This window comes from Maylandia zebra, unplaced genomic scaffold (assembly GCF_041146795.1).
Source record: "Maylandia zebra isolate NMK-2024a unplaced genomic scaffold, Mzebra_GT3a scaffold03, whole genome shotgun sequence".
NCBI lineage: Eukaryota > Metazoa > Chordata > Actinopteri > Cichliformes > Cichlidae > Maylandia > Maylandia zebra.
The window spans coordinates 304,492-317,901 of NW_027490033.1; the positions used below are offsets into that span (position 1 = coordinate 304,492).

Consider the following 13,410-nt stretch of genomic DNA (forward strand, 5'->3'; position numbering starts at 1 on the left):
AAAAGGAGTCACAATGGCCGATTATACCCTGGAGCCCAGAGGGTATTTTTAAAGTTACACAATAGTTACTTTTCCTAGTAATTAATTACATCTAGAACCTTGTCACTCAGTTACTAACTAAGTTACTTTTTGAAGAAGTAATTAGTAACTATAATTAATGACTTAATTAATTTTGAATGACTATTTGAAAGTAACTTGCCCAACACTGGATATGAGCGAGTTTCCCAGCTGATGCAAACTGGAAAGCTTCTCCTGTTTGAAGTGGATCTATTCAGCTTTTATTTCCTGATCATTTTAAGCATCAACAAAGTTTCTAAAAACAAGCAACAGTTTGTCATCATTCATAAACTCTGACGTCACAGGAGTGTTTTTATTCCTGTCCCATGTTTGAACGTTTCTGCATATCAGAGCTGCCAGCACGGCACCGACTCAGGCTGGAACTGACTTTAAATACTTCATCATTCATGATCCTGTTAAAACCACATCCAGGGGAAATGTTATTAGCATGTAGCCTTTAGCTCATGTTCTGATTGCTGCTCCTCCATGTTTGTAGTCCTTTTTTCTGTGAATAAGTGTTTGTGGAGCTTTGAGCTCCTCAGACTTTGGCCTCTCGACCTCCTGATGTTCAGCCTGCAGCTGTCAGTCATCCAGTGTTTGCTCAAAGACTTTAATCACCTCGTTAACCAAACAAAGCAGCACAGTTTGATCCATGGAAACACAAACACGCTCAGGCTCATCATCTCTGAGCAGGACGATGATGAATCGTAGGCTCGGTATTGTTTGGAGCTTAAAGAGAAATCAGATACATCAGAACACAAAAACCCCGAGAGGTGGATCAATGTGACGTCACACACCTGAGCTCTGAGTCCTCGAGTCTGATCCAGGCTCGTGCTTTAAGACACGTTTCTGTGTAACCCTCAGCTCAGGTGTGTTCAGGACATTTGCTTGGAAGAAGCTGTCTGTGGATAAATCCTGCTCTCCACCTCAGCTGTCAGGTTTATCCAGAGAACGGCCGTCCTGACTTCCAGCAGCCCCACAGTCCTCGTTTCTAATAAACTGGCATCACTGAAATGAACTGTCTGCCTCGCTGTTCAATAATCTGCTCTTTGCCAATTTCCCAGCAGAAGCTTCCACTCATATCAGCATTTTTCTGTGATTCTCACATTAACTAAACACAAAAAGCTGAAGCCAACCTCAGAGTTCCCCGTAGTGAGGAAGAGTTTCCTCTGAGCCACAGCTGAGTTTGATGCGTCCACAAAGGAAGACTGACGGGAGGACAGACTCTGGGAGAAAGGCAGATATTAAAAGATATGAATACAAAGTACGGTGCAACAAACAGGACAGCAGATTATGAAGAGCGGTTAGACCTTCATGTGTCAGTCATTGAAATGTGATCAAACTGGGACAGTGGCGCGGCGGCCCCTCTGTTGGTCTTCCTTGGTCTCTTGTGTTCTGGGGGCCTCTGGATGTCTGGAGTTTTGATCTCCTCCATACCTGCTTCATGCCCTGGAGGACAGGGCTGTGGCTCCCCACACTCCCTAGCAGATCATTACATGGAGAAACCTTTGGAATGCAAGCATGCTGATCCACACAGGTATGCACACAGGTGTACACACGGGTGTTCACAGACGCAGACTACAGCTTTCTTGGCTGCTGCCTCAAAGCACATTGTGCGCTGTCTATCTTGCGTGCTGCACAATATCGTTTATTATTTAGTATCTACTGATATCTACTACTAGCTAGTTTATTGTGATGGTGCTGTTTTTTTTATTATGTTGTTCTTTGTTGTTTGCTTTCTCTTCTGTTTTTTTTCTCCATACAGGTGACCCAGGTGTTTTGTTTTTTTTTTGTTGGTGTTTTTTTTTTTGTTTATGTTTTTTCTTTCTTCCCCCCCTTCTCACCGTCTCTTCTCCCCTTTGGTTTTCTTTCTCTCCCTCTCTTTCTTTCATTCTTTCTCCCTGTCCTGTCCCCCAGTCATGTCTGTCCCGTTTGTAGCAACTGAAAATAAAATAAATTCATAATTATAATAAAGGTCAATCAAATGGACCAATATGGCAAGGCTATGATGATCCACTTGGTAAAATAAATCCGCTTGGCATCTTTCTTGGCCTTAAGACAACAATTCTGATGGCTAAAGATCCAAACGGGACAAAAAAAAAAAAAGGAAGTGAAATGTTACAATTAACCCCATAGTCTGGGTTAGTTGTAACATATCCTGGGGTAAAATGTAACACAATGAAATAAGGGTACTAACAAAACATTAACATGTAATCTTTGTTTATTCAACACATGAATGCACTTAGAGCCATTTATGTAGCTGTGTGTGTGTGTGACAGAATGCAGAAATCTAACCTTTGAACATATTCCAACCCCCCAAAAAAGACAAATTATGGAATTTTCTGCAACTGAATATTTCATTAATTTTGGTTGGTCTTCCTTGAGTTTGGCCTCATTGGCTCAGTGGGCATTATAACCTACAACTCTTGCACCAATTTTGAACATAACAATGAAGCTGAAAAAATGTAGTTGTTCACCAGCATCGCAATTCCATTACTTTTTATCATGGCTTACCTTGGTGTGGTTTGCAAAGTGCTTCAGAAAGATGAGGAAATCTGTTTCTTGCACCCATCCTGATTTATTTCCACTACCAGTACTTCCTACTGGTCCATCTCTGATGCAGAGGTCTGCATAATGCATGTGTGGGAACACAAACAGTGAAGTAATTGTGTTGCCAATGGCATTAACCGCATATAGAAATGTGACCAGTGAACCTCTCTCTGCTGATGTCGTTGCCCCAACTTGTTTAATATAAGTTAAAGTAAAAGTGTGGTAAGTTGTAACATCTGCATTATTGTTACAACTAACCCAGACTGTTGCTGTTACAACTGACCCAGACTCCTATAGCCATGAACTAGCTAACATTACAGCCAACGGCTAAAACATTAGCACTAAAGACCTACACAGAATATATCCCCATAGACATACAAATAACATAATTTAAGTTTGATGAGTTTAACTGCAAAGCAGATAATGCTATTAGAAATTGAAATAAAGTAGAAAAACTTACTTTTTGGCATACAAATTACTTTTTTTCGTGTTAAATTGTCTGTGTTTGACAAAATGTGCTGATTTTTCACATGTGATAGCAGAACTGAGTTGGGCATGCACAGGATGAGTCACATCATTTGAAACTTAGCCCTGATTGGAGAAATTGGAAGTGTTACAACTGACCCACGTTACAACTATCCCCGGTCTCCCCTACAATATCCTTCTCTTAACTTTTACTCAACTTTTAGCATTTTTGTGCATATGGTACGGTGTTTGTTTGAAATGCTTTGTAACCATATGGTACGGTGTTTGTTTGAAATGCTTTGTAACCATATGGTATGGTGTTTGTTTGAAATGCTTTGTAAAGCCTCTGGCGCAAATTTATTCAAATAGCACTGGGTGAACCTTGGAGTGGTTATATGTTAATTGCTGACTGGCAAGCTATTCTATACTTTTCTCTTGGCAAAACCGAGTAACCCACATTCCTGCAGGACTCTGTCTCTCTTTGTTGGCCCTGTGGCAGACTGGCAACCTGTTCAGGGTGTGTCCCCTGCATCTCGTCCTGTGAAACTGGGACAGGCTCCAGCTCCACCACAACCCTGAATTGAATAAAGCAGTAGAAAGTGACTGAACAGATGGATCTGAGTCTGATCTGAACTGTAGTTTCATTTTGAAAGAAACCTGCCTGCTGATGAAAACCATCCCACGTTTGCTTCCAAGAACTGCATCAAAGAGTTTTTCTGTTTTATTGAGTTCTTTGAACTGAACGTCAGATATGTCTGAGCTTGTTTTTATCCTCCTGCCTCCTGAATTTCCCAACCTCCCCACCACTTCTGATGTTATGTCTCTGATCTGATTCCAGTAAGATCCAAATTTTTCTTCAGCTTGCTGACTCCGGCAAACATGCAATAATTATGTCAGTTTAAGCAAGTTACTTGTCTTCCTTGGAACCCTTAAAATCCCCCGAGAGGTCACTTACGTTAAAAATAAATCTGACAAAATTTAAGCCGAGCTTTAAATCTTAACTGGAAATGTAGAAGATAATATAATAAAGGTATTACAAATTGTTACTTACAGATTTACATTTCAACATTTCAACTTCTAAACGTGTATTTTACTATGATCCTTCCTTCTTAGTTTAAATAATTTCAAAGCGCTATGACAGTAATCCCTGCCTTGACTCTTACACTGTCAGTTTTTTTAAATTTTAAAATACACAAGATAGTAAAATAATCAAGGACAGTCATATAAAAAAATTAAATAACTGCAAAAAACAAAACAAAACATATAAGTAGGTTAGGATCTCAAAAACCCATGTATCAAATATGACACCCTTGTCAATAGGGAAACCTGGTCATTTCTATTATGAAATATTCACTAATAACTTGGGGGGAATTATCTCTGACACAACATTAAATGACATCCTCCGGATTTCCAAATGTTGTGGTTTTAAACCTTTGAACTTTTCCATTCAGCTGTCTGCTGTTGCTGGTGAATGAAATCATCTCCAGCTTCACATTTTACAGTGAATCCAAAGCTGAATGTGTGACCCTTCAGTCACTGAGTTTATGGTGCTCTACATGTCTGATCGTCTCTCTGAGTCACTGCCAACATTCCTCTGAGTGATGCTTTTTCAGAGGAGCAAAGTTCTTGAAACTTCACAAATAGTTTACCAGGAAGGATAGAAATCTTCATTGTGTTTACAGAAAGTCGTTTGAGCACATGACAGTTACAGCATGTCTAAAAATAGTTCATTGACGAGAGCCATGATGGTGGCAAAACATACACATAGGACTCTCAGTTGTAAAATTAATAATTTATTTGGCTTAATTTATAAATCAAATCAATACAATGGCAAATTTATAATGACAGGTAAAGAATACATTTGTAATAGAGGTTTATACTGCTACTACTACTAATAATAAGAATTTGTTCTGAAATTGCAATGAACCCAAATGATGTCTGATACAAATACACATTTACTGGTTTTATTGGATAGTCATATTTTGGATTCAAATCCAAATTCTACTATCATCAGAAGTTTGGAGAAAATATTATGATAGTTCAAAACATAAATAAACAGAAACAAATAAATGAAATAATACAGTGATTCACAAATAGACACTTGTTCAAAAGATTTTATTTTATTCCTGTTTTCATTTGTGCTTTTCTTTGTTCGCTAAAGGTGCGCTGGAGGTCCAGAAAAAGAGAAGGAAAAGTTGCAGCCGTCTTTATTTCAAAATGTCCTTCCATTACAGAGGGAAGCTCCTCTCTTTCCTTGCAAGATTAGAGACTGCAGTGTGGAACCACCCATTGCAATGAATACCTTAAATAGTATAAACATATTTTACATAACAATGAACTGAATAATGTTATCATAGCCATAGCAAGATCAGCGAGTCACATTTCAGCATTTTTCTCCTTACAATAGGTGCTGCCATACGACAGAAACACTGTAGTTCTCCCCACTGCTCTGAGAAAATGTTGACGTCATTGTTGGCATTTTCACCACTGCTTTTTTGGAGTTGCCAATGACCATATTTAGATAAAAAGCTTGACGGCTAAGCTAGCTGCTAATACTAGCAAACTTGATTGGCAAGACACATATCTGCTAATTAGTGCTAAGAAACAAACTAAGTGCGCACAGTTTGTTCCTCCTGTGCAGAGAGGGTTAGTCTCCGAGCACTAAAAAGAAGAGAAAAGAGGAAGAGAGTAAAAAAAAGAAAAGAAAAGAAAAAAAAGAAAAAAAAAAAAAAAGAAATGTGATCAAAGTTACCTGTTTGACATCCTGATAGAAGAAAATCAGCTTCTTGGATCCGTTTGCAGCAAAGAATTCATGGATCAGACTGAACTGGAAGAATCAGACATTAATGACTCAAAGGTTCAACTCTGAGGAAGGATCACGTCTCTGAACTTACTCTGTCATCAGAGACGATGGCGTCTTCCACCGCCGCCTCCTCCAGGCGGCCGGCGTCTGCCAGCCTGCTCATCAGGTATTTATGTCGGGCATCCAGAGCTGCCCGCCGTTCCTCCTTCACGGCTCTCGCCTGTTTGGCTACTTCTCTCCTCGCCTCATTGGACAGCAGCATCGTCCTTTTACCAGACACCTGGAGAAACATCAGCTCAGTCTACAGACGCAGAGACCAGTGAGAGCTTGGCCCAAACATCTGCAGGTTTCTGAGGACCACGTTTGACCCTGACTGGAGGCATCGATTCTGAGTGTGACTGCCTAAACTGAGCTACTGTCCCCCCTCCACTGAGACGTTCTCCTGTGATGTGTCATGGGGGGAAGTGTTCCTCACGGTTGGACTCGTGACAAGTTCAGTCAGTTTATTCAAACTTTAAAAAGACGCATTTTCAGTCTCTGGATTTCAGCAGAAACAAATGTGAACACAGCACTTTTTGATTGAGTATAAAAGGATGAAAGAGTCAGTGATTAGTAACATTGTTGCTGACTGATGCTGTTGTAGAGCTGTCTTTGGATCCTCACCTTCCTGGAAGCCTTCCCTGGATTGCTCATATATCATTAACTTGTTTGTGTTCAGTAGAATCAGGTGTTGTGGATGCAGGTCGTAGCTGTGTGAGGCCTGTACAGTCAGCGCTGTGTGAGCGCTGTGTAACGTTAGCTTAGACTTCTTTCTGTTGTTATCATCCTTCAGGTTAATGTTGTTTTCATTATGCATCACAGGAAGTGTGGGTGGCTGTTAGCCTCACAGCTCATGGAGAGTTGCTGCTGCTCTGCCTCCTTTTTGATGTTTCTGCTCTTTGTGGCTTTGTGTTACTTTGTGTCGTGTCTGAAACAAAGTGAGTCCATGTTACTAACTGTAGTCGGCTCTCTGTCTCGTGCACAGCTGACTGTTGTCTGAATGAAAGTATTTTTGTACTTTGTGTAATCTGTTGGGTCTTTGAGCCCTTTTTAAACAGCATATGAGCCATATGTATGTGTGTATATGAAAGGTTGTTTGTAATACATCAAATTGTTGCTTATTCTAGAGCTGCTGCTGTGCCTGATTGGTCTACTCGCTCGAAACTGAAGGTTGACTTGATTCTTTTGGTTTTTTACATTTTGTCAATAAACCAACTTCTTTATGATTTGAACGGCGTCTCTGACGTGTCACAGGCCTGTCAGCTTTCTTGGTGATTGGTATAGATTTGAGCTTCATGCTCTGGCTGTTGTTGGGTTTTCCTCTTTCATATTAAAGCTTTTGTCCTACATTTGGCTCTAAAGTCTAATTCTAATCCCAGCACTGTGTCTGGGTGTGTGATGCTTGTTTTCCTGCTCTTTCTCATGAAACAGTCACAACATTCTCAGTCCAACTTTCACTCTTTGCTGCGTTTGCTGCAGCTGCAGTGAACATGGTGCCGTTTGCCTTTAAGAAAGTTGTGCACAAAGGCTTTTTCTCTAGCAGACAGCTGTGTGGCTAAAAGTCAGATCATTTTTTACCACCTCAGTCACACTGGACTGAAACAAGAGTGAAACTAGGAAGAATCAGAGTTTGTCCAGTGACTGCACTGATTTTCTTCATATTCACAAACTGATTCTAAGTAGTTGCATCAGCTAATCACCCGGACACTGAGCGTCCAACACGCTCCCTGAAGGGAAACGATTACATCCTCCAAACAATCACAATCTGTCTCTGAACGACTGGAATTATTCTCTGATTTGTCAATAACTGGAGTTTATCAATGCAGACACGTTGCCAACATGATGAAGTCAGTCTGAGTCGCATCTCTTTGGCTAACTTAACTCAAGTGGTTGCCGACTATTCTGGTTCTATTCCCATATAACAGCAGGGTTGCTGAGCACCTCTGTCACTCTGCACTTATGTTCCCAGTTCTCTTTTGTGGAGGAATTTTCCAGGAATTCCTGGGACCAGCTTTCCATGAGAGACCCGATCAGGAGCGACTGTCCTGGACACTCCCAGCATCACAGGGACTCACAAACCCGTCTACCACAGTGAGAAGACTGATGGTCACAGGCCCACATGTAGCTTTAGATCACACGTGTGCACTTCCTGTGGTCACTGCTGTAACTCTAGACTCACCGAGGGGCCAGTGGTTGGTGAGGCAGCAGCAGCTGAAGTCATGTGACTAATGGCTCTCAGCTTCTGTCCTCCTATTCACCGGTGTCCTTCACCTGTCACACCTGGTCAAGAAAGAGTGAGAATGTTCAGAGCTTTAATGGAAAAGAATATTATTACATATAAAAGGCCTCTAACAAGTATTGTAGTGTTAATCAGGATGAAGTCCATCATGAACACTTCAGAGTGCTTCAGACAGTCGGTGTTTCATCCACAGAGCCTCCAGTCTGCATATCAAAGGATCCTGAGGAATGACAGTGAACCCGAGTTCCCCTCATTACATTCATGTGTGTGACTGTGAGGAAAAGGTGATTGTATGAACGTGTGTGAGCGAGTGAATGAGGCTTGTATCAGAGTGGAGATAATGTCAGCGGCACAAGCTGGACGCTGCAGGTGTCACATGTGAATCTGTGCATCAGTGTCTGCACCTTTGTGGAGGTGAAGCTCAGGAGGTTTGGATTTGTTCAAAGCTCTGTCTGCTCCATCTTTCTTTCCCTCAGGCCTCTCCAGATCAGGAAGGAGGTCCTGTTCTCCTTCTCCCTCCTGGATTTCTGGATCCAGGGAAGGATCAAAGTCTCTCAGCCCAGCATCAGAGCTTCTGGCTGGGGGAGGACTGGAAGTTTCAGCTGGAGGCTGAGAGCCTGGATCTGCCATCTGAGTCACAATTCAAATATTCTCAGTAATCTCAAAAAGCAACAGAAAGGTGCCATTTTCATGAGCAGTGGGTTATCCAGCAGTTTGATTCATGTCAGCAGCATTTAGTTTGTAACTGCTGACTCACCTCTGGCTGTGTCCTGCTCTCAGGGTCACAGTGGACACTGTACCTTTGACCGAAGCTGCAAAGACAGTCAGCAGGGGTCTGGATGCATTCAGCACCACGTCCTTGTTGGGCAGACACCTTCAGTGACAGGACAGTTTATTATGCTGGTAACGTTAATAAGTCTGTTCACCTGTAGAGCTCATTTAAACACATCAGCTGTAGAACATCATGTGTCATGGCGTGTCCAAACTCACAGGCTGCATCCTCCTGAGGACCCGGCCTTCAAGGTCTACGTGGGCCGGGTCCTCCAAAGGTCGGGTAGGCGGGAAGTGAGCGGCTGTGACGGTCAGATCCGCGTCACCGCTGTCTCGGTGGAGTTTAATAAACTCAGCCGTCTGCTCCTTGCTGTCTAAAATCTAACAGGACACTGGAGTAAACTCTCGACCGTCTCACACTTCTGTTTAATCACTTTTCTGTTTGACGTTTATTCAGCTGTGTGAAAACTGTAACTTCAGCCAAACCAAACAAACAACACTGAAAAAAGCCAAACGATAACATTTTTACGTGATCTAAGTGACTTATATATCATGTTTAAACCTGAACAGCCAAAGGCCGTGGGGGTCCAAAAACGATGTGCCGGGAGTCCGCTGTTCTCGCCGGCTCTAATGACCCTCGACCTCCCGGTTAGCTATCCAGATGGTGGGTAACAGACGTCTCCAAAAACGTCAGAGCACTTTTGCAAATATGTGATATCTTGACAAACCGAGCAGATATTTGAAGTTTACACTCCTACATTCTCAAACAGGAGCCCCAGCAGAGATGGATGGCTGGCGCGGCTCTCCGGAGCCCCCAGTCAGAGCAGATGCAGGGCCAGCAGGTGTGGAGACCCCTGGCTGAGGCAGCTGAAGCTGTGGGTGGCTGTCAGCCAGCTCAGGATGCCTTTTGGGCTGCAGCAGCATAAAATCCTCAGCAGGCTGGGTGAGCTTGCGTGAGCTCTCTGTGGAGGCTGTTGCAGCTGAGATGGCTCACCCGAGCGGTGCAAACTTAGTTACCTTCAAGGCTCCAGAGTCAGCTGAGGTCAGCAGCTCAGCCTCTGGGGAGGTTACAATCCCTGGAACAGCCAGGTCTCTACAACCAGAAACAGTCTTTGCATGTGCAGCTTCAGAACAAGACTTGAAGTTCCAGTTAGTGTCCGATGTCCCAGAAACACTCAGGTGCTCACTGAGCAATCTCTTGAGGCCAACACTCACAAAATCAAACAGTCTTTGAGCCTTTGTGGGAACATTTATCGTCTCTGCTGGAAAGGTGGAAACATCTGGGAGATGCAGCCTTAACACACTGGGCTTCACAAGTCCTTGGAGGCAGCTCACTAAACTCAGGGATGCAGACAAAATCAGCACTTGCAGGAACACAATGTGCCCTCTCACAATGAGCTTGGAAGCATAAACTGAGTTTTCCTCACTGACTGTTTCAGACAGGATTGTGGGAGCAACACAAAAAGCAGCTTCAGCTGGAAACACACAGTTTAGTGTCTTTGCTGCTCGCTTTAAGTCACAATAAACAGGAAACTCATTGTGTCTCATGTCAGAATCACTCATATACAGGAAAGGAAGAGGCGGAGCTTATTTCCTGCAGGGAGAGGTTAGCAGTCTGTGTCTTTCTCATTTCTGACTCCTAAAGAGCTGAAAAACACAGGCTGTTATTGGCTGGCTGACACTGGGATTAATGTCCTTGAAGCCAGCAGTCTTTAATGTCCAGGTTCAGAACGGGCAGGTGAAAAACAGTCCTTTATGTCCTCTGATGTTCAATAAACTGTCCTGATTACTGAGGGAGCAGAGAAAGTGTCTCCATCACTCACCACAGCTGGATGCTTTGAAATCCTGGAATCCAGCTGTGGAGAGGAGCGCCGGCGGCGTGGACGCAGTTTAGTAATCAGGGAACGGGAGACAGGAGGGAAACACAGCTGGGACCAATTACACACACGAGACAGGAAACAGTAACACAGGACTGTCAAAGTAAAACAGGAAATATAACACAGAGTCCAAAGTAAGGAGACGTGGGACACAGTGAAGACACAGAAACAGAAACCAGAACTATAATCACAAAACAAACTCAGAAACATAAAGAGTGAATCAGCTGATTCAGTGTTTGTGACAAAAACATGGATCCTGGTTAATAACTTTTATTTGTTTGTTTCTGTATTATTTTGTGTATCGTTCTTATGAGCTGTTGTTTTTTCAGTGAAATATTATTTCATTGTTTTAAGCTTTTTGTTGACTTTGAAGTGCTTAAGTTGATATTTTTGAACATTTAATTTGTTCGATTATTGTCGAGTCGATAAAACTGTCAAACGCACAGCTGCTTCCAGCACGGCCGGAGGAGAGGTGGCCGAGCAGACGCACAACACACACAGCTCACAGGTTTGCATTTCTAGATATTGCAGATGTTGCAGAAATTGAGAGTAAAGAACTCAGAGATCCAGCGCTGTCTCCTGCCCCTTATTTATACACCACAACACAACGACAGGCGTAACTCACACAAACGGGTAACATGAGGCTCAGATGCTTTGGACGTGTTCACATATACTGGACACAGAATGATGAAGATGGAGCTGCAGGAAGGAGGAAAAGAGGAAAAACACAGAAAAGATTCACAGATGTGGTGAAAAAGGACACGACAGCTTCTGTTTGTTAGTTTGGTTTTTCTTTATTTGGTAAAGATTCAGAAATAAAGAGAAGATCACATGTTTGAATATTATATTAACGTTCTGTAATTACAACAAGTTGTAAAATCTTTCCAGAGTGAGACAGAGACTGTGCAGAGACTGTAGAAGGACAGAGCAGCAGCAGAGCAGTCCAGATACACTGATGATCCTCTGTCAGATCCAGAGGGACACACAGGGCTGATGCTGGACTCTACATTGTGTCTGACAGTGGAGCTGTTCTCAGAGCAGTTCACTCTGCAGCACTGACAGTCATCTGCACTTCATTCCTCTGTCAGTCACTGCTGGATGAAGCTCTCCTCTCCACCTCCCAGTAACATGGACCAGTCAGAGCGTCTCTACTAGAGATGGCACGATACCACTTTTTTATGTCCGATACCGATATTATAAATTTGGATATCTGCCGATACCGATATGAATCCAATATAGTGTTTTTTAATCAACAAAACTGTTTTTTAAATATCTTGCTGCATTTTGTATAAGTTCATACTCAAGTTTAAAACAACAACTACACTAAAGCTATTCTGTTATACCTGTATACATAAAAAATATTTCATAGTTCAGCAATACTGATCAATCTAATAAACATAAACCTACACCATCCTCCCTATTCTGGTATTTTAAAGAGTACTTAGCGTAAATATTAAGCAACCTAAATAATAGGGTTCCAACTCCCAGCAACAACAAAAATAAATAAATAAAAAATAGGGAACCACCCCTCACGCTCCACCTCATGATGCTTAATCGACGTAATCAACCTTAATTTGATGCAGTGTGAAAAAAAAGGCACAGAAATCAATTATTTTTCAAGAAATATTAAATAGATTCAACATCTTTCTTCAACAAAATTGCAGACTGCACAGATGGTACCTTCCCAAAGGAAAAAGTACTATAGCTTACTAGGGTATATATTAGACTTAATAGTCACTATATACAGTAATGGACTTCTATTTATTTTGCATCAAATTAAAACTTTGGGTGTCAGATAATTATTTATTAAAAGCTCGACATTTTAAATGAGAATAAGAAAGAAAAGTATGTCTTTGTGCCCCCTTTTCCCTGTTAATGCCCTATCGGCCCCCCTGGCTAAACTTTGCTAGATCCGCCCCTGCACAGTTACCAGCGTCAGCTGTAGAAAAAGATCCTGGTGTAGAAAGTAATATTAAATAAATTCCAACAACAGCTTATCAAGCTTTAATGGGCTGCTGTTGTTCAGCCGCTGGTTTCCTCTTTCTGGTGCAAAGTGGACCAAAAACAAACAAGTGAGGCGGACTTGCGACAGAAAAGCCGATCAGCTGATCATTTAAGCAGTTTCATGATTGAAGTAGCAGCGAGAGCGAGAGGCAGTCGCTCGTTAAGCTTAACGTGGGAATGCTTTACAAACATTCAGAGATGGACTTACACACTTGCTTTACTTCTCTCGGGGATAACTTTGTCGGAGATGAAATGCCGGGTTGCTAGCGAAGCTCCAAATGCTATCCAGACCACCGACAGGTCCCGCATGCCACAGCCGCTCTATCACGTGATGCATACGTTCTGAGGTGAGTTACGGCGTGTTGCAAGTTTTGTGAGGTGCTTTCATGATATTTAATGGATCGGATTACATTTTTTATTTTTCTCCGATATCCGATCCAGTAATTTAGGTCAGTATCGGACCGATACCGATACGTAATATCGGATTGGTCCATCTCTAGTCTCTACACACAAGCTGCTGCTGCTTCAACCTCTCTGGATCATCAGGACACAGCTGCTCCTCTCTCAGCACACACACCGTCCTGTTTACCATCATCACCTCCACC

The 13,410-nt window shown here is 42.3% G+C and overlaps 1 protein-coding gene across 4 annotated transcripts in view; it reads right to left on the reverse strand.

Annotated features, from left to right (window-relative positions):
* LOC112432436 (protein NLRC3) overlaps positions 1–13,410 on the reverse strand; it is a 3,307,575-nt gene that overhangs the window by 230,625 nt on the left and 3,063,540 nt on the right. The gene's annotated exons all lie outside the window — the stretch shown is intronic.